The 17,422-nt window shown below is 49.2% G+C and overlaps 1 long non-coding RNA gene across 1 annotated transcript; it reads left to right on the top strand.

Annotated features, from left to right (window-relative positions):
- The first annotated feature begins 548 nt into the window (after positions 1-548).
- LOC137858906 (uncharacterized) lies at positions 549-1,788 on the top strand. Its single transcript, XR_011098074.1, has 3 exons — positions 549-1,030; positions 1,475-1,537; positions 1,697-1,788. It is a non-coding gene; the product is annotated as an uncharacterized lncRNA (long non-coding RNA).
- The last annotated feature ends 15,634 nt before the right edge of the window (positions 1,789-17,422 follow it).

Raw genomic sequence — 17,422 nt, 5'->3', positions numbered from 1 at the left:
GAAACAGTGGGGTAATGTCTCTTGACCGCATAAGTGCAGTAGTGCCTGGAGAGTGAGCAGGCTCACCTTCTTCCTCTCTGCAGAATAAGTCCGCCCGGCCCCGTTTCGGCGCGGCGCCGCCCGGCCCCGTTTCGGCGCGGCGCCGCCCGGCCCCGTTTCGGCGCGGCGCCGCCCGGCCCCATTTGTCCTGTGGAGCTACTGAGCAGCTGAGGTAAAGGAGTTTTGAACAGAGAGGTATTGCACAGTAGCATGTTGCATCAGTAGTAGTGAGCGTTGCCCAAGAGGTGGGTATCAGGGCTGGCGTGCTAGTGAATGCTGGTTCTCTGTTTTTGCAAGTGATGATGAACCTGTTTGACTTAATTCTATTTGAAAAAGTTCCAGTTACTGGCCTGGTCGTGTCGTCCTTTCAATGTTAAAAACTGCAGCAAAAGCATGGGGATTGTTGCTTCTAGAAACACCACAGGTCACCTGTCTGCTCTCTGCATGGTTTTCAAGTAAAGCAGATCTTAAAATAAAATAAAATAAAATAGTAATGAAAAAAAATAAAAAACAGCTGCTGCTGCTGCTCCTTTCTTTCTACTTCCTTGTGCTTTGCCCCTCCCCTTTTCCAGGTGATTGGGTTTGGGTGCTGGGCGGGGCCGAATGGTATATGAGCCCCAGGCATGCTATCAGAGAGCTCCTTCTGCCTGGGCTGCTCCTTGGGGTAAGTGCTTTGTTTTTCCTTTAGTCAGTTGCAGGGTTCTCTAGGCAGGCTGGAGTTTATAGATTTCTAGAATTTTTAAGTGCTTGGAATTCACTTAGGAGAGGGATGTTTAATAGAGGTTTCTGGCTCACTGTTTTTTGGGGTGGTGGGTTGCTCTTCTGTTTTTGAGCTAAATTTATTCTCTAGATGCATAGACCTACTTCTGTAATTTTCCAGAGGACTAAAACCAGCTGCATTTCATGCTACATGTGGCTTGGCAGGGTAGATGCAGCATTGCCAAGAGACTGAGCAGGGTTGTATCAGAGTCACCTCTTTCATCTGCAAAGGGTAAGTTTGATTACCCCTGCCGAGGCTGCTGTGTGTGCATGTCTTTTTGGCATTTGTGGAGCTCAGTTGTTTTTTGTGTGTGTATGTTTTAACTTTCTGTTTTTCTGAGCAGTAGATAGTGTGTTTGCTGAGTGTGGTTGGCAGGAGGAGGTGGGGAGCTCCTCAGGACTGGTAGGTTTGGTTTCTCGGAGAGTACGGCAGCCTTCCTTTGCGATGCGACTGATTGTTGGGTGGGAACGTTCCAGCTTGTGTGTCTTAGGCAATGTAGCCTGTGTAGTGTGTGTTGTGTGGCCTGGGCAGATTTTGCTGTGGTGCTGTGAGTGAAGAATCTGAGTTAGAGGTGGTGAGCAGCTGAAGTACCGGAGCTGGGAAGAGAGAGGTCTTGCAGCAGGTACGCTGTGGCTGTGAGGTGCCTCAGAGTGTGCTTTTCCCTTGTCTCTGCAGGTGCTTTGTGTGCAGTCGTGGACAGGGAAGGGATATCCTCGTGTGATGGAGCTCTGAGGGAAGGTGAGTGTTGCCAGCCTGGTCGTGCCTTATCCGAAGCGAAGTGAAGACGCTCAGGTGTTTCCCTGTGAGGGTCTGAGGTGAGACTGTTTGGGATAGAGGAGCAGCGTGGCAGGTGGGTGCTTGCAAGCACAGTGTCGTTTTGTCCTTTTGTGTTCCCAGGTGTTGTGGATGATGGTGGCCGCTCCTTTCAAGCTTGGACCTAATTTGCAGGTCCAGAGGCAAGTGGAGTGCTGTTTTGAAAGGGTAAAAGTAAAGCTGGGGTCGCTTATGTTGTTGAGGGGTGGGTGCTACTACTACTGGCAGCTGAATGTTTATCTTCTGCCTGTGTCTTTCCTTTGTTCAGGTTGAAATGCAGTGCGCAGTGCAGGACGTCTCGACCCGAGCTGCCTCTGCAGTGACTCTGGTGCGTGATGAGCAGAGGTAACTGTTGTTTTTGGGGTGTGGTTGTCACTGCAGTTATTTTCCTATGTCCAATAGAGTAAAACTCCAGTTTGCCTTTTAGAGGTGCTATAAGTGGGTAAGGAGAAGAGATGGAAGCATGTGCCACGTGGGGCAGGCAAGCGGCTGAGGTACAGGAGGGGATGAGAGTATGTGATTTTCTTCTGGGGATGGAATGGAATTAATTTTGTTGGTGTATAATCTGTTCTGCTCCTAGATTTTTCTTTCAATGCAAATAAAAGTATGAGCTAATTCCAGTTAAGAAAGTTCCAGTTACTTGCTGGGTCGTATTGTCCTTTTAATATTCAAAGCTGCCGCAAAAGCATGGGGATTGTTTCTTCTAGGTACTCCCCAGTTCTCGTTTGCATTCTGCATGCTGTTGAGCTAAAGCAGATTTAAAAAAAAAAAATAAAAAAATACAAGAAACACACACACAAACAACAACAACAAGAAACCACGATTGGGTTATTTGTTCTGAATGCAACTATCATTTAATCCCTTTGTTGTCCCAGGTGGTGTGGATGATACTGGCTGCACTGTTGGAGCTTGGATTCGGAGAGGAAGAGGTGAGCAGAACTGTATGTTGCATCAGCAGTAGTCAGCATCGTGGAGAAGGTGGGCATCGTGGCCGGCGTGCTGGTGAATGCTCTTTCTCTGTTTTTGCAGCTGATGATGAGCCTTCAGTTGACTAAGATGACAAACGGTGCCTGTGCATTTCTTGAGGCGGAGGAACTTTACCATGCAGCAGCCTGAGAGCTAAGTTGGGGGGCGCCTGGTATTTGCATATCTGGGGTGGCTAATGGGAGCTGGGAGCCAGAGCAGCGTGGTGCCTGCTGGCTGAATAGACTTGGTGCCACTGTGAGGGTGGTTGAGGCTGGGTCACGTTCAGGGTGCTTGTGGCTGGGTCACCAGGCTAATAGAAGAGGCAGGATTATTTTGTAGCGCGAGTGCGTGCGCCAGGCAGGACAGTTTCCTTCTGTTCGTCTGTCTTGTAGTGTTGCTTCTACAACGTCTGTTCTGTGCTTCTCAGGTCTTGATATCCTCCTAACTTTTTACACCGGACTGACTAGACAGGGGACTTGGTAGCGGTGCTGAAGGGCCTCAATGCTTGTTTTGTCATCGTGATTCTGATTCGAGCACTTCTTGTCTTGCAGTCGCTGCTTGAACTGCAGATCTGTTTCAGGTCTTGTGCATCATATTCGGTTTGAGATCGCGTCTGTTTCCATCCTCACTCTTGCAGAAGTCATCTGGGCCGCATCAGGAGCTCTTGCTTGGGAATCGAATTCCTAAGTGTGTTCTTAGGGGGTTTTCACTCCCCATCCTTCCGGTCTCTTGTCTTGAAGGCAGGCTTTTTAGGCCTCCATCATCCCAGTTCTGGAAGCTGCTTCCAGTCGCGTGTCGTGACATTTGAGTCTCTGGTAGGGTCTGGTGCAGAGCACCTGTATCTGACTTGCTGTTGCCATAGGGCTTTCCTTTTGGGGGTCGCTTTTTCTTGCGCCATGTGTTGTGTGTTTTGTTTGTAGTGTTTGTGGTGTGCCTGTGTGTGTATGTGTTTGGTCTGGAGCTGTCCTGCCTGGCAGTTAGTGATGACAGCTAACATGGCATTGCATGGGTGTACTAATACATTGTCTGGACTGTTTTGGCGAAGACATCCGGTCTGCCTCTGGGCACGTACTGAAGGGCAGCTGGCACAGTCATCTCTGTGGTGTTTGGCAGATGTTGGGCGTGGGAGATTTGAGCTGCTTGCGAGCAGCTGCTCGCATAGCACTGGAACGGTGTGCTTGAGGAGGTCTGTCGAATCTTGAAAGCTTACAGATACGGGGTTTTGAAACTTTTATTTTTATTTCTATGCTGTCCCCAGTAGAGCGTAAACCTTTGGAGGAACCTGTCACAGGAAAGAGCTCCTTCTGGAACTGTTCAGCACTCGGTAGGCAGCTCGGTGACTGGCTTGATCTACTTCTGAGGTGCTGAGGTATGGGGGCTTCTGTTTTGAAATGATAATATTGTAAATGGGGTCCCTTTGTGTTGTTGAGCGATGGGTGCTAATGCTGGCAGCTGAATGATTATCTTGTGACTGTTTTCATTTGTTTAAGGTGAAACACAGTGTACAACACGGGACTTGACCGGAGCTGCTTTTGGCAAGGTGAGCGATGGACAGATGCAGCAGGTACTTCAGGGGTGCAGCTGTTATTGCAGTTAGTTAACTGAACAAAATACAGTAAAAATCCTGTTTATATTTCAGGGGTGTTGTAGCTGGCCTAAGAGAGCAGATGGAAGCATCTTCCTCGAGGGCAGGTGAGGGCGCCGAGGTAAGGGAGCAGATGAGAGTAAGTGTCCCAGCTGTGCTGTGGCTTTGGATGCTGCTTCAGCCTATGCTTTTGTTTGTCTTTTGCAGGTGTCTCGCACAGGCTGAGTGGGGCCAAGCTGCACTCTGAAGAGCAGCACGAGAAGGGCGGGCTGGTTGTGAGCTGGATTGGAGCAGAACTGCCAAGTAGCATGAGGTGAGTGCGAAGGGTCTTGCTTTGCAGGTGCCATGGCAGGCTCTCCACAGAAGCGGTTGAGGATTTGAGAAGAGGTTGCGGATGATCAAGGAGCGACACGTGCAGGGATGGCTTGAAAACGGTATGGCTGCTTTCTCTTCTGTTTATCAGGTGTCCCAGGCAACGTGGGCTGTGATGTTAGTGTTCAGAATCGGAACAAAGCGGGTGCTGAAATGCTTTGTCTGTTTTTTTTGTGTTGGGGTTGCACCTTGGTGAGTGTAGGGATGGGTTTTAAGTGGGTGCAGCGGAGGGCCTAGCCCCAGTGTCCTGTAGTGTGTTTTGACCCGTGAGCATAGCCTTTTGGTTTTCAGATAGCCTACTGAAGTAAGTGATTTTTCCTGTGAGTGGTATGGAATTGTTTTTTTTTTTTTTGCTGTGAAATCTGTTCTGCTCCTTGATTTTTCTTTTTATGTAAATAAAAGATCGAGCTAATTCCAGATGGAAAAAAAAAAATCAGTTACTTTCTTGATCATTTTGTCCTTTTAATATTTGAAGCTGCAGCAAAAGCATGGGGATTTTTGTTTCTAGAAACACCCTAGCTTTCCTGTCTGCACTCTGCATGCTGTTGAGCTAAGCCATATAAATAAGTAAATAAACCACAGCTACTGCTTGTTTCTGTTTTTTTTTTTTTGTGCTTTCCCCCTTGCACTTTCCCAGGTGATTAGCTTCAGGTTCCATGTGGGACCTAGTGGTAACTGAGTTGCAGGTATTCCATGACAGAGCTCCTTCTGCCTGGGCTGCTTTTTGTGGTAAGTGCTTTGTTTTTCACTCAGTCAGTTTGAGGGTTCTTTAGGTGGGTCAGAGTCTATGGACTGATGCGTTTTCCAGTAGAAACCGGTACGCGTATCTTCTTGAGGTGGCAACTGGTAGGATCTGTCACTGTAAAGCAATCTAGTAGTAGTATGTGCCTGTATTGCACGCAGCTTTTCCTCAGGTGAGTAGTTGTTATGGCAGTTTTACGGATGGTATGGTGATGTTACTTTGTGTGTTTGCTTTGTGGTTCTGGGTCCCTTCTGATTTTTGCAGAATTACGGGGCTTTTTGTGAGTCTTTGCCTGTATGTCAAATATTATCAAAGTTACAACCTTGCTGTTAAAGTGATGGAGCAGGGTTTAGGAGAAGTGTATCATGGAAGCTCCCTGTGTGAGCGTGTATCTGAAAATGGCAGCAGTGGGCATGTAAGGGGTAGTCTGTTTCAAGTTTAGGGACAGGTTGTTACATTTCTGGAGCATTTGCCTGTGTGTTTTCTGTCTGTCGAGTCTTTAGACCATAAAGCCTTCTAGGCTTTATGTCCTTGAATTTACGTATTAGAAGTACGTTTATGAGGGGTTGCCAGGTACGTTGTTTTTGGGAAACTGTGGGGTATGGTTCCTTGAGTGCATAAGTGCAGCAGTGACAAGAGAGTGAGCAGGGCCACCTTCTTCATCTCTGCAGAATAAGTCTGTTCGGGCACACTTCTCAGGTAAATGTAGTGAGCAGATGAGGGAAAGGAGCTGGGAACAGAGAGGTATTGCACAGTAGCATGTTGCATCAGTAGTAGTCAGCGTTGCGGAGGAGGTGGGTGTCAGTGCTGGCGTGCTAGTGAATGCTGGTTCTCTGTTTTTGCAAGTGATGATGAACATGTTTGACGTAATTCCATTTGCAAAAGTTCCTGTTACTTGCTGGGTTGTGTTGTCCTTTCAATGTTAAAAGCTGCAGCAAAAGCATGGGGATTGTTGCTTCTAGAAACACCCTAGGTCTCCTGTCTGCTCTCTGCATGTTTTTCAAGTAAAGCAGATCTTAAAAAAAAAAAAAAAAAAAAACAACAACAAAAAAAAAAAAAAACAAAAAACAAAGAAAATAATAAAAAACAGCTGCTGCTGCTCCTGCTTTCTTTCTACTTCCTTGTGCTTTGCCCCTCCCCTTTTCCAGGTGATTGGGTTTGGGTGCTGGGCGGGGCCAAATGGTATATGAGCCCCAGGCATGCTATCAGAGAGCTCCTTCTGCCTGGGCTGCTCCTTGGGGTAAGTGCTTTGTTTTTCCTTCAGTCGGTTGCAGGGTTCTTTAGGCAGGCTGGAGTTTATAGATTTCTATAATTTTTAAGTGCTTGGAATTCACTTAATAGAGGGATGTTTAATAGAGGTTTCTGGCTCACTGTTTTTTTGGGATGGTGGGATACTCTTCTGTTTTGAGCTGTATTTTAATCTCTAGATGTATAAACCCACTTGTGTAATTCTCCAGAGGACTAAAACCAGCTTGATTGCATGGTACCTGTGGCTTGGTAGCGTAGATGCAGCATTACCAAGAGCCTGAGCAGGGTTGTATCAGAGTCACCTCTTTCATCTGCAAAGGGTAAGTCTGTGATTACCTCTGCCGAGGCTGCTGTATGCGCGTGTCTTTTTCGCATTTGTGGAGCTCGTTTTTTTTTTTTGTGTGTGTTTATGTTCTAACTTTTTTTTTTTGAGGGGTGAATAGTGTGTGTGCTGAGCGTGGTTGGCAGGAGGAAGCGGGGAGCTCCTCAGGACTAGTAGGTTTGGTTTCTAGGAGTGTGCGGCAGCCTTCCTGTGCGATGCGACTGATTGTTGGGCGGGAATGTTCCAGCTGGTGTGTGCTGGGCAATGTAGCTTGTGTAGTGTGTGTTGTGTGGCCCCATTGGAGCTTGCTGTGGTGCTGTGAGCGAAGAATCTCAGTTAGAGCTGGTGAGCAGCTGAAGTGCCAGAGCTGGGACGAGGGAGGTCTTGCAGCAGGTACGCTGTGGCTGTGAGGTGCCTCAGAGTGTGCTTTTCTCTTGCCTCTGCAGGTGCTTTGTGCAGTTGTGGAGAGGGAAGGGAAATCCTCATGTCATGAAGCACTGAGGGAAGGTGAGTGGTGTCAGCCTGGTCATCCCTTATCCGAAGCGAAGGAAAGGTTGTTTGGTGCTTGTTTTGGCATATGATATCTTTTGCTCCTAGATCTTTCTTTCTATGTACAAAAAAAAAAAAGTAAAAAAAAAAAAAAAAAAAAAAAATGGTTGAGCTATTTGCAGTTAAGAAAGTTCCAGGTAATTGCTGGGTCGTATTGTCCATTTAATATTTGAAGTTGCAGCAAAAGCATGGGGATTGTTCCTTCTAGAAACACCCCAGTTGTCTTGTTTGCAGTTTGCATTCTGTTGAGCTAAAGCAGATTTCAAAAAACAAACAACAATAAAATTCTACCATTGGGTGATGTGTTGTGAAGGCAATGATCATTTAATCGCTTTGTTTTCCTAGGTGGTGTGGATGATACTGGCTGCACTGTTAGAGCTTGGATTCGGAGAGGAAGAGGTGAGCAGAACCGTATGTTGCATCAGCAGTAGTCAGCATTGTGGAGCAGGTGGGCATTGTGGCCGGCGTGTTAGTGAATGCTGTTACTCTGTTTTTGCAGCTGATGGTGAGCCTTCAATTGACTAAGATGACAATCGGTGCCTGTGCATTTCTTGAGGCGGAGGGACTTTACCATCCAGCAACCTGAGAGCTAAGTTGGGGGGCACCTGGTATTTGCATATCTGGGGTGGCTAATGGGAGCTGTGAGCCAGAGCAGGATGGAGCCAGCTGGCTGAATAGACTTGGTGCCCCTGTGAGGGTGGTTGAGGCTGGGTCACGTTCAGGCTGCTTGTGGCTGGGTCACCAGGCTAATAGAAGAAGCGGGATTATTTTGTAGCGTGAGTGCGTGCGCCAGGCAGGACAGTTTCCTTCTGTTCATCTGTCTTGTAGTGTTGCTTCTGCAGTGTCTGTTCTGTGCTTCTCGGGTCTTGATATCCTCATGGCTTTTTACACCGGACTGACCAGACAGGCGTCTTGGTAGCGGTGCTGAAGGGCCTCAATGCTTGTTTTGTCATCATGGCTCTGATCAAGCAGCAACTGCAAGACAAGAAGTGCTCGAAAGTGCAGATCTGTTTCATGTCTTGTGCATCATATTTGGTTTGAGATCACATCTGTTTCCATTCTCACTCTTGCAGAAGTCATCTGGGCCACGTCAGGAGCTCTTGCTTGGGAATTGATTTCCTGAGCGTTGTCTTAGGGGGTTTTCAGTCCCCATCCTTCTGGTCTCTTGTCTTGAAGGCAGGCTTTTTAGGCCTCCATCATCCTAGTTCTGGCAGTTGCTTCCAGTCGCGTGTCGTGACATTTGAGTCTCTGGTAGGGTCTGGTGCAGAGCACCTGTTCTGACTTGCTGTTGCCCTAGAGCTTTCCTCTGGGGGTCACTTTTTCTTGTGCCTTGTGTTGTGTGTTTTGTTTGTAGTGTTTGTGGCGTGCCTGTGTGTGTACGTGTTTGGTCTGGATCTGTCCTGCCTGGCAGTTAGTGATGACAGCTAACGTGGCACTGCATGGGTGTGCTAATACATTGTCCAGACTGTGTTGGCGAAGACATCTGGTCTGCCTCTGGGCACGTACTGAAGGGCAGCTGGCACAGTCATCTCTGGTGGTTGGCGGATGTGGATTTGGGAGAGTATATCTGCTTGTGAGCAGCTGCTCGCATAGTGCTTGAACGGTGTGCTTGAGGAGGTCTGTTGAATCTTGAAAGCTTACAGATATGGGGTTTTGAAATGTTTATTTTTATTTCTTTCCTGTCCCCATTAGAGTGTAAACCTTTGGAGGAACCTGTCACAGGAAAGAGCTCCTTCTGGAACTGTTCAGCACTTAGTAGGCAACTTTTTGTTTAGTTTGTTTAAGGTGAAACACAGTGTAGAACACGGGACTTGACCATAGCTGCTTTTGGCAAGGTGAGCGATGAACAGATGTAGCAGGTACTTTAGGGGTGCAGTTGTCACTGCAGTTACTTAACTACACAAAGTACAGTACAAATCCTGTTTATATTTCAGGGGTGTTGTAGCTGGCCTAAGAGAGCAGGTGGAAGCATCTTCCTTGAGGGTAGGTGAGGGGGCCGAGGTAAGGGAGCAGCTGAGAGTAACTGTCCCAGCTGTGCTGTGGCTTTGGGTGCTGTTTCAGCCTATGCTTTTGTTTGTCTTTTGCAGGTGTCTCGCACAGGCTGAGTGGGGCCAAGCTGCACTCTGAAGAGCAGCACGAGAAGGGCGGGCTGTTTGTGAGCTGGATTGGAGCAGAACTGCCAAGTAGCACGAGGTGATTGCGAAGGGTATCCATCTTGCTTTGCAGGTGCCATGGCAGGCTCTCCACAGAAGCGGTTGAGGATTTGAGAAGAGGTTGCAGATGATCAAGGAGCGACACGTGCAGGGATGGCTTGAAAAGGGTATGGCTGCTTTCTCTTCTGTTTATCAGGTGTCCCAGGCAACGTGGGCTGTGATGTTAGTCTTTAGAATCGGAACAAAGCAGGTGCTGATGGACGTCTTCTTTGGTAGGCAAAGAGGTGTCCGAAGCCCCGTCCTGTGTAGCCTGAGCACGCCTCGCTGAGTATGAAGCTTGCTTTCCAGCAGTTCCCAAAACTGTTGAAGCTGAAATGCTGTGTCTGTGTTTGTGTTGGGGTTGCACCTTGGTGAGTGTCGGGATGGGTTTTAATTCAGTGAAGCGGAGGGCCTAGCCCCAGTGTCCTATAGTGTGTTTGACCCATCAGCACAGCCTTTTGGTTCTCAGATAGCCTACTGAAGTAAGTGATTTTTCCTGTGAGTGGAATGCAATTGATTTTTTTCTTTTTTTGGCGTGTAATCGGTTTTGCTCCTAGACTTTTCTTTCTATGTAAATAAAAGATACGAAGAAAAAGAAAAGGTACGTTGTTTTTGGGAAACCGTGGGGTAGGGTTCCTTGACCACATAAGTGCAGTAGTGCCTAGAGAGTGAGCAGGGTCACCTCCTTCATCTCTAGAAAGTAAGTCTGTTTGGGCACACTTCAGCGTGGTGCCACCTGGGCACATTTCTCAGGTGGAGCTACTGAGCAGGTGAGGTAAAGGAGGTGGGAACAGAGAGGTATTGCACAATGATATGTTGCCTTAGTAGTAGTGAACGTTCTGCAGGAGGTGGGTATTAGGCCTGGCATGCTGGTGAATGCTGGTTCTCTGTGTTTACAGATGGGGGTGAGTCTGTTTAATTCCAGTTCAAAAAGTTTCAGTTACTAGCTTGGTGATATTTTCAATTCAATATTAAAACCTGCAGAGAAAGCAAAAGGGAATTTTTGCTTCTAGAATCACCGCAGATACCTTGTCTGCTCTCTGTATGCTTTTGAGATAAAGCTGATTTTAAAAAAGAAAGAAAAAAAAAAACATCTGCTTTTCTTGCTCTCTTCCTACTCTCTTGTGCTTTGCCCCTCACCTTTCCCAGGTGATTGGGTTTGGGTGCTGGGCGGGGACAAAAGGTATATGAGCCCCAGGCACGGCATCAGAGAGCTCCTTCTGCCTGGGCTGCTCTTTGGGGTCAGTGCTTTGTGTTTCTTTCAGTCAGTTGCAAGGTTCTCTAGGCAGGCTGGAGTTCATGGAGTTCTAGATTTCTAAGTGCTTGGAATTCTAGATTTCTAAGTGCTTGAAATAGAGGGATATTTAGTAGAGGCTGCTGTCTCACTGTTTTTGGGATGGTCACATATGCTCGTGTTTTTGAGCTGTATTTTAATCTCTACATGTATAAAAACACTTGTTTTAGTCTCCTGGAGAGTTTCAGCAGCTTGATTACATGCTACATGTGGCTTGACAGTGTAGATGCAGCATTGCCAAGAGACTGAGCAGGGTTGTATCAGAGTCACCTTTTTTATCTGCAAAGGGTAAGTCTGTGACTACCCCTGCCAGGGCTGCTGTGTGTGCATGTCTTTTTGGCATTTGTGGTGCTCAGTTGTTTTTTTGTATGTTTTAACTTTCTGTTTTTCTGAGCAGTAAATAGTGTGTGTGCTGAGCGTGGTTGGCAGGAGGAGGTGGGGAGCTGCTCAGGACTGGTAGGTTTGGTTTCTAGGAGTGTGCGGCAGCCTTCCTGTGCGATGCGACTGGTTGTTGGGTGGGAATGTTCCAGCTTGTGTGTCTTAGGCAATGTAGCTTGTGTAGTGTGTGTTGTGTGGCCTGGGCAAAGTTTGCAGTGGTGCTGTGAGCGAAGAATCTGAGTTAGAGCTGATGAGCAGCTGAAGTACCGGAGCTGGGAAGAGAGAGGCATTGCAGCAGGTACGCTGTGGCTGTGAGGTGCTTCAGAGTGTAGTTTTCTCTTGCCTCTGCAGGTGCTTTGTGCAATTGTGGAGAGGGAAGGGAAATCCTCATGTCACGAAGCTCTGAGGGAAGGTGAGTGGTGTCAGCCTGGTCATCCCTTATCTGAAGCGAAGGGAAGATGCTCAGGTGTTTCCCTCAGAGGGTCCGGGGTGAGGCTGATTGGGATAGAGGAGCAGTGTAGCAGGTGGGTGCTTGCAAGCACAGTGGTCATTTTGTCCTTTTGTGTTCCCAGGTGGCGTGGGTGATGCTGGCCGCGACTTTCAAGCTTGGACCTAATTTGCAGGTCCAGAGGCAAGTGGAGTGCTGTTTTGAAAGGATAAAAGTAAAGCTGGGGTTGCTTATGTTGTTGAGGAACAGGTGCTACTGCTGGCAGCTGAATGTTTATCTTCTGCCTGTGTCTTTCCTTTGTTCAGGTTGAAATGCAGTGCGCAGTGCAGGACGTCTCGACCCGAGCTGCCTCTGCAGTGACTCTGGTGCGTGATGAGCAGAGGTAACTGTTGTTTTTGGGGTGTGGTTGTCACTGCAGTTATTTTCCTATGTCCAATAGAGTAAAACTCCAGTTTGCCTTTTAGAGGTGCTATAAGTGGGTGAAGAGAACAAATGGAAGCATCTGCCATGTGGGGCAGGCAGGCGGCTGAGGTACAGGAGGGGATGAGAGTATGTGATTTTTTCCCGGGGGTGGAATGGAATTGATTTTGTTGGCGTATAATCTGTTCTGCTCCTAGATTTTTCTTTCTATTTAAAAAAAAAAAAAAGTTTGAGCTAATTCCAGTTAAGAAAGTTCCAGTTACTTGCTGGGTCGTATTGTCCTTTTAATATTCAAAGCTGCCGCAAAAGCATGGGGATTGTTTCTTCTAGGTACTCCCCAGTTCTCGTTTGCATTCTGCATGCTGTTGAGCTAAAGCAGATTTTAAAAAAAAAAAAAAAAAAATACAAGAAACACACACACAAACAACAACAACAAGAAACCACGATTGGGTTATTTGTTCTGAATGCAACTATCATTTAATCCCTTTGTTGTCCCAGGTGGTGTGGATGATACTGGCTGCACTGTTGGAGCTTGGATTCGGAGAGGAAGAGGTGAGCAGAACTGTATGTTGCATCAGCAGTAGTCAGCATCGTGGAGAAGGTGGGCATCGTGGCCGGCGTGCTGGTGAATGCTCTTTCTCTGTTTTTGCAGCTGATGATGAGCCTTCAGTTGACTAAGATGACAAACGGTGCCTGTGCATTTCTTGAGGCGGAGGAACTTTACCATGCAGCAGCCTGAGAGCTAAGTTGGGGGGCGCCTGGTATTTGCATATCTGGGGTGGCTAATGGGAGCTGGGAGCCAGAGCAGCGTGGTGCCTGCTGGCTGAATAGACTTGGTGCCACTGTGAGGGTGGTTGAGGCTGGGTCACGTTCAGGGTGCTTGTGGCTGGGTCACCAGGCTAATAGAAGAGGCAGGATTATTTTGTAGCGCGAGTGCGTGCGCCAGGCAGGACAGTTTCCTTCTGTTCGTCTGTCTTGTAGTGTTGCTTCTACAACGTCTGTTCTGTGCTTCTCAGGTCTTGATATCCTCCTAACTTTTTACACCGGACTGACTAGACAGGGGACTTGGTAGCGGTGCTGAAGGGCCTCAATGCTTGTTTTGTCATCGTGATTCTGATTCGAGCACTTCTTGTCTTGCAGTCGCTGCTTGAACTGCAGATCTGTTTCAGGTCTTGTGCATCATATTCGGTTTGAGATCGCGTCTGTTTCCATCCTCACTCTTGCAGAAGTCATCTGGGCCGCATCAGGAGCTCTTGCTTGGGAATCGAATTCCTAAGTGTGTTCTTAGGGGGTTTTCACTCCCCATCCTTCCGGTCTCTTGTCTTGAAGGCAGGCTTTTTAGGCCTCCATCATCCCAGTTCTGGAAGCTGCTTCCAGTCGCGTGTCGTGACATTTGAGTCTCTGGTAGGGTCTGGTGCAGAGCACCTGTATCTGACTTGCTGTTGCCATAGGGCTTTCCTTTTGGGGGTCGCTTTTTCTTGCGCCATGTGTTGTGTGTTTTGTTTGTAGTGTTTGTGGTGTGCCTGTGTGTGTATGTGTTTGGTCTGGAGCTGTCCTGCCTGGCAGTTAGTGATGACAGCTAACATGGCATTGCATGGGTGTACTAATACATTGTCTGGACTGTTTTGGCGAAGACATCCGGTCTGCCTCTGGGCACGTACTGAAGGGCAGCTGGCACAGTCATCTCTGTGGTGTTTGGCAGATGTTGGGCGTGGGAGATTTGAGCTGCTTGCGAGCAGCTGCTCGCATAGCACTGGAACGGTGTGCTTGAGGAGGTCTGTCGAATCTTGAAAGCTTACAGATACGGGGTTTTGAAACTTTTATTTTTATTTCTATGCTGTCCCCAGTAGAGCGTAAACCTTTGGAGGAACCTGTCACAGGAAAGAGCTCCTTCTGGAACTGTTCAGCACTCGGTAGGCAGCTCGGTGACTGGCTTGATCTACTTCTGAGGTGCTGAGGTATGGGGGCTTCTGTTTTGAAATGATAATATTGTAAATGGGGTCCCTTTGTGTTGTTGAGCGATGGGTGCTAATGCTGGCAGCTGAATGATTATCTTGTGACTGTTTTCATTTGTTTAAGGTGAAACACAGTGTACAACACGGGACTTGACCGGAGCTGCTTTTGGCAAGGTGAGCGATGGACAGATGCAGCAGGTACTTCAGGGGTGCAGCTGTTATTGCAGTTAGTTAACTGAACAAAATACAGTAAAAATCCTGTTTATATTTCAGGGGTGTTGTAGCTGGCCTAAGAGAGCAGATGGAAGCATCTTCCTCGAGGGCAGGTGAGGGCGCCGAGGTAAGGGAGCAGATGAGAGTAACTGTCTCAGCTGTGCTGTGGCTTTGGATGCTGCTTCAGCCTATGCTTTTGTTTGTCTTTTGCAGGTGTCTCGCACAGGCTGAGTGGGGCCAAGCTGCACTCTGAAGAGCAGCACGAGAAGGGCGGGCTGGTTGTGAGCTGGATTGGAGCAGAACAGCCAAGTAGCATGAGGTGAGTGCGAAGGGTCTTGCTTTGCAGGTGCCATGGCAGGCTCTCCACAGAAGCGGTTGAGGATTTGAGAAGAGGTTGCGGATGATCAAGGAGCGACATGTGCAGGGATGGCTTGAAAACGGTATGGCCGCTTTCTCTTCTGTTTATCAGGTGTCCCAGGCAACGTGGGCTGTGATGTTAGTCTTCAGAATCGGAACAAAGCGGGTGCTGATGGCTGTCTTCTTTGGTAGGCAAGGAGGTGCCCAAAGCCCCGTCCTGTGTAGCCTGAGCACGCCTCGCTGAGTATGAAGCTTGATTTCCAGCAGTTCTGAAAACTGTGTTGAGGCTGAAATGCTGTTTCTGTGTTTGGGTTGGGCTTGTACCTTGGTGAGTGTAGGGATGGGTTTTAATTTGGTGCAGTGGAGGGCCTGGCCCCAGTGTCCTGTAGTGTGTTTTGACCCGTGAGCATAGCCTTTTGGTTTTCAGATAGCCTACTGAAGTAAGTGATTTTTCCTGTGAGTGGAATGGAATTGAATTCTTCTTTGGCGCATAATCTGTTCTGCTCCTAGAGTTTTCTTCCTGCGTAAATACAAGTCTGCACTAAATCCGGCTGAAAAAGCTTCATTTACTTGCGTGGTAGTATTGTCCTTTCAGTATTCAAAGCTGCAGCAAAAGCATGGGGATTTTTGTTTCTAGAAACACCCCAGTTCTCCTGTCTGCACTCTGCATGCTGTTGAGCTAAGCCTTATAAGGAAGTTAATAAAACCACAGCTGCTGCTGCTCCTCTTTCTGCTTTTTTATGCTTTCCCCCTGCACTTTCCCAGGTGATTGGCTTCAGGTTCCAGGTGGGACCTAATGGTAACTGAGTTGAAGGTATGCCATCAGAGAGCTCCTTCTGCCTGGGCTGCACTTTTGGATAAGTGCTTTGTTTTTCCTTCAGTCTTTTGGAGGGTTCTTTAGGTGGGTCAGATTCTATGGACTGATGCATTTTGAAGTCGAAACCGGTACTCCTATCTTTTTGAGGTGAAAACTGGTAGGATCCGTCATAGTAAAGGAATCTAGTAGTAGGCGCCTGTATTGCACGCAGCTCTTCCTCAGGTGAGTAGTTGTTATGGCAGTTTTACGGATAGTATGGTGATGTTACTTTGTGTGTTTGCTCTGTGGTTCTGGGTCCCTTCTGATTTTTGCAGAATTACGGGGCTTTCTGTGAGCCTTTAAATCTATGTCAAATCTTATCAAAGTCATAACCTCGCTGTCAAAGTGATGCAGCAGGGTTTAGGAGAAATGTATGATGGAGGCTGCCTGTGTGAGCGTGTATCTGAAAATGGCAGCAGTGGGCACGTAAGGGGTAGTCTGTTTCAAGTTTAGGGACAGTTTGTTATATTTCTGGAGCTTTTGCCTGTGGGTTTTCTGTCTGTCGAGTGTTCAGACCTTGCAGCCTTTTAGTCTTGATGTCCTCGAATTGACATATTAGAAGTATGTTTATTAGGTGTTTCTAGGTAGTTGTTTTTGGGAAACAGTGGGGTAATGTCTCTTGACCGCATAAGTGCAGTAGTGCCTGGAGAGTGAGCAGGCTCACCTTCTTCCTCTCTGCAGAATAAGTCCGCCCGGGCCCATTTCGGCGCGGCGCCGCCCGGGCCCATTTCGGCGCGGCGCCGCCCGGGCCCATTTCGGCGCGGCGCCGCCCGGGCCCATTTCGGCGCGGCGCCGCCCGGGCCCATTTCGGCGCGGCGCCGCCCGGGCCCATTTCGGCGCGGCGCCGCCCGGGCCCATTTCGGCGCGGCGCCGCCCGGGCCCATTTCGGCGCGGCGCCGCCCGGGCCCATTTCGGCGCGGCGCCGCCCGGGCCCATTTCGGCGCGGCGCCGCCCGGGCCCATTTCGGCGCGGCGCCGCCCGGGCCCATTTCGGCGCGGCGCCGCCCGGGCCCATTTCGGCGCGGCGCCGCCCGGGCCCATTTCGGCGCGGCGCCGCCCGGGCCCATTTCGGCGCGGCGCCGCCCGGGCCCATTTCGGCGCGGCGCCGCCCGGGCCCATTTCGGCGCGGCGCCGCCCGGGCCCATTTCGGCGCGGCGCCGCCCGGGCCCATTTCGGCGCGGCGCCGCCCGGGCCCATTTCGGCGCGGCGCCGCCCGGGCCCATTTCGGCGCGGCGCCGCCCGGGCCCATTTCGGCGCGGCGCCGCCCGGGCCCATTTCGGCGCGGCGCCGCCCGGGCCCATTTCGGCGCGGCGCCGCCCGGGCCCATTTCGGCGCGGCGCCGCCCGGGCCCATTTCGGCGCGGCGCCGCCCGGGCCCATTTCGGCGCGGCGCCGCCCGGGCCCATTTCGGCGCGGCGCCGCCCGGGCCCATTTCGGCGCGGCGCCGCCCGGGCCCATTTGTCCTGTGGAGCTACTGAGCAGCTGAGGTAAAGGAGTTTTGAACAGAGAGGTATTGCACAGTAGCATGTTGCATCAGTAGTAGTGAGCGTTGCCCAAGAGGTGGGTATCAGGGCTGGCGTGCTAGTGAATGCTGGTTCTCTGTTTTTGCAAGTGATGATGAACCTGTTTGACTTAATTCTATTTGAAAAAGTTCCAGTTACTGGCCTGGTCGTGTCGTCCTTTCAATGTTAAAAGCTGCAGCAAAAGCATGGGGATTGTTGCTTCTAGAAACACCACAGGTCACCTGTCTGCTCTCTGCATGTTTTTCAAGTAAAGCAGATCTTAAAATAAAATAAAATAGTAATGAAAAAAATAAAAAACAGCTGCTGCTGCTGCTCCTTTCTTTCTACTTCCTTGTGCTTTGCCCCTCCCCTTTTCCAGGTGATTGGGTTTGGGTGCTGGGCGGGGCCGAATG

The sequence above is a fragment of the Anas acuta genome, chromosome 6 (genome assembly GCF_963932015.1).
Source record: "Anas acuta chromosome 6, bAnaAcu1.1, whole genome shotgun sequence".
NCBI lineage: Eukaryota > Metazoa > Chordata > Aves > Anseriformes > Anatidae > Anas > Anas acuta.
The sequence above is the reverse complement of the archived record's forward strand: the minus strand, read 5'-3'. Positions and strand labels throughout refer to the sequence as shown.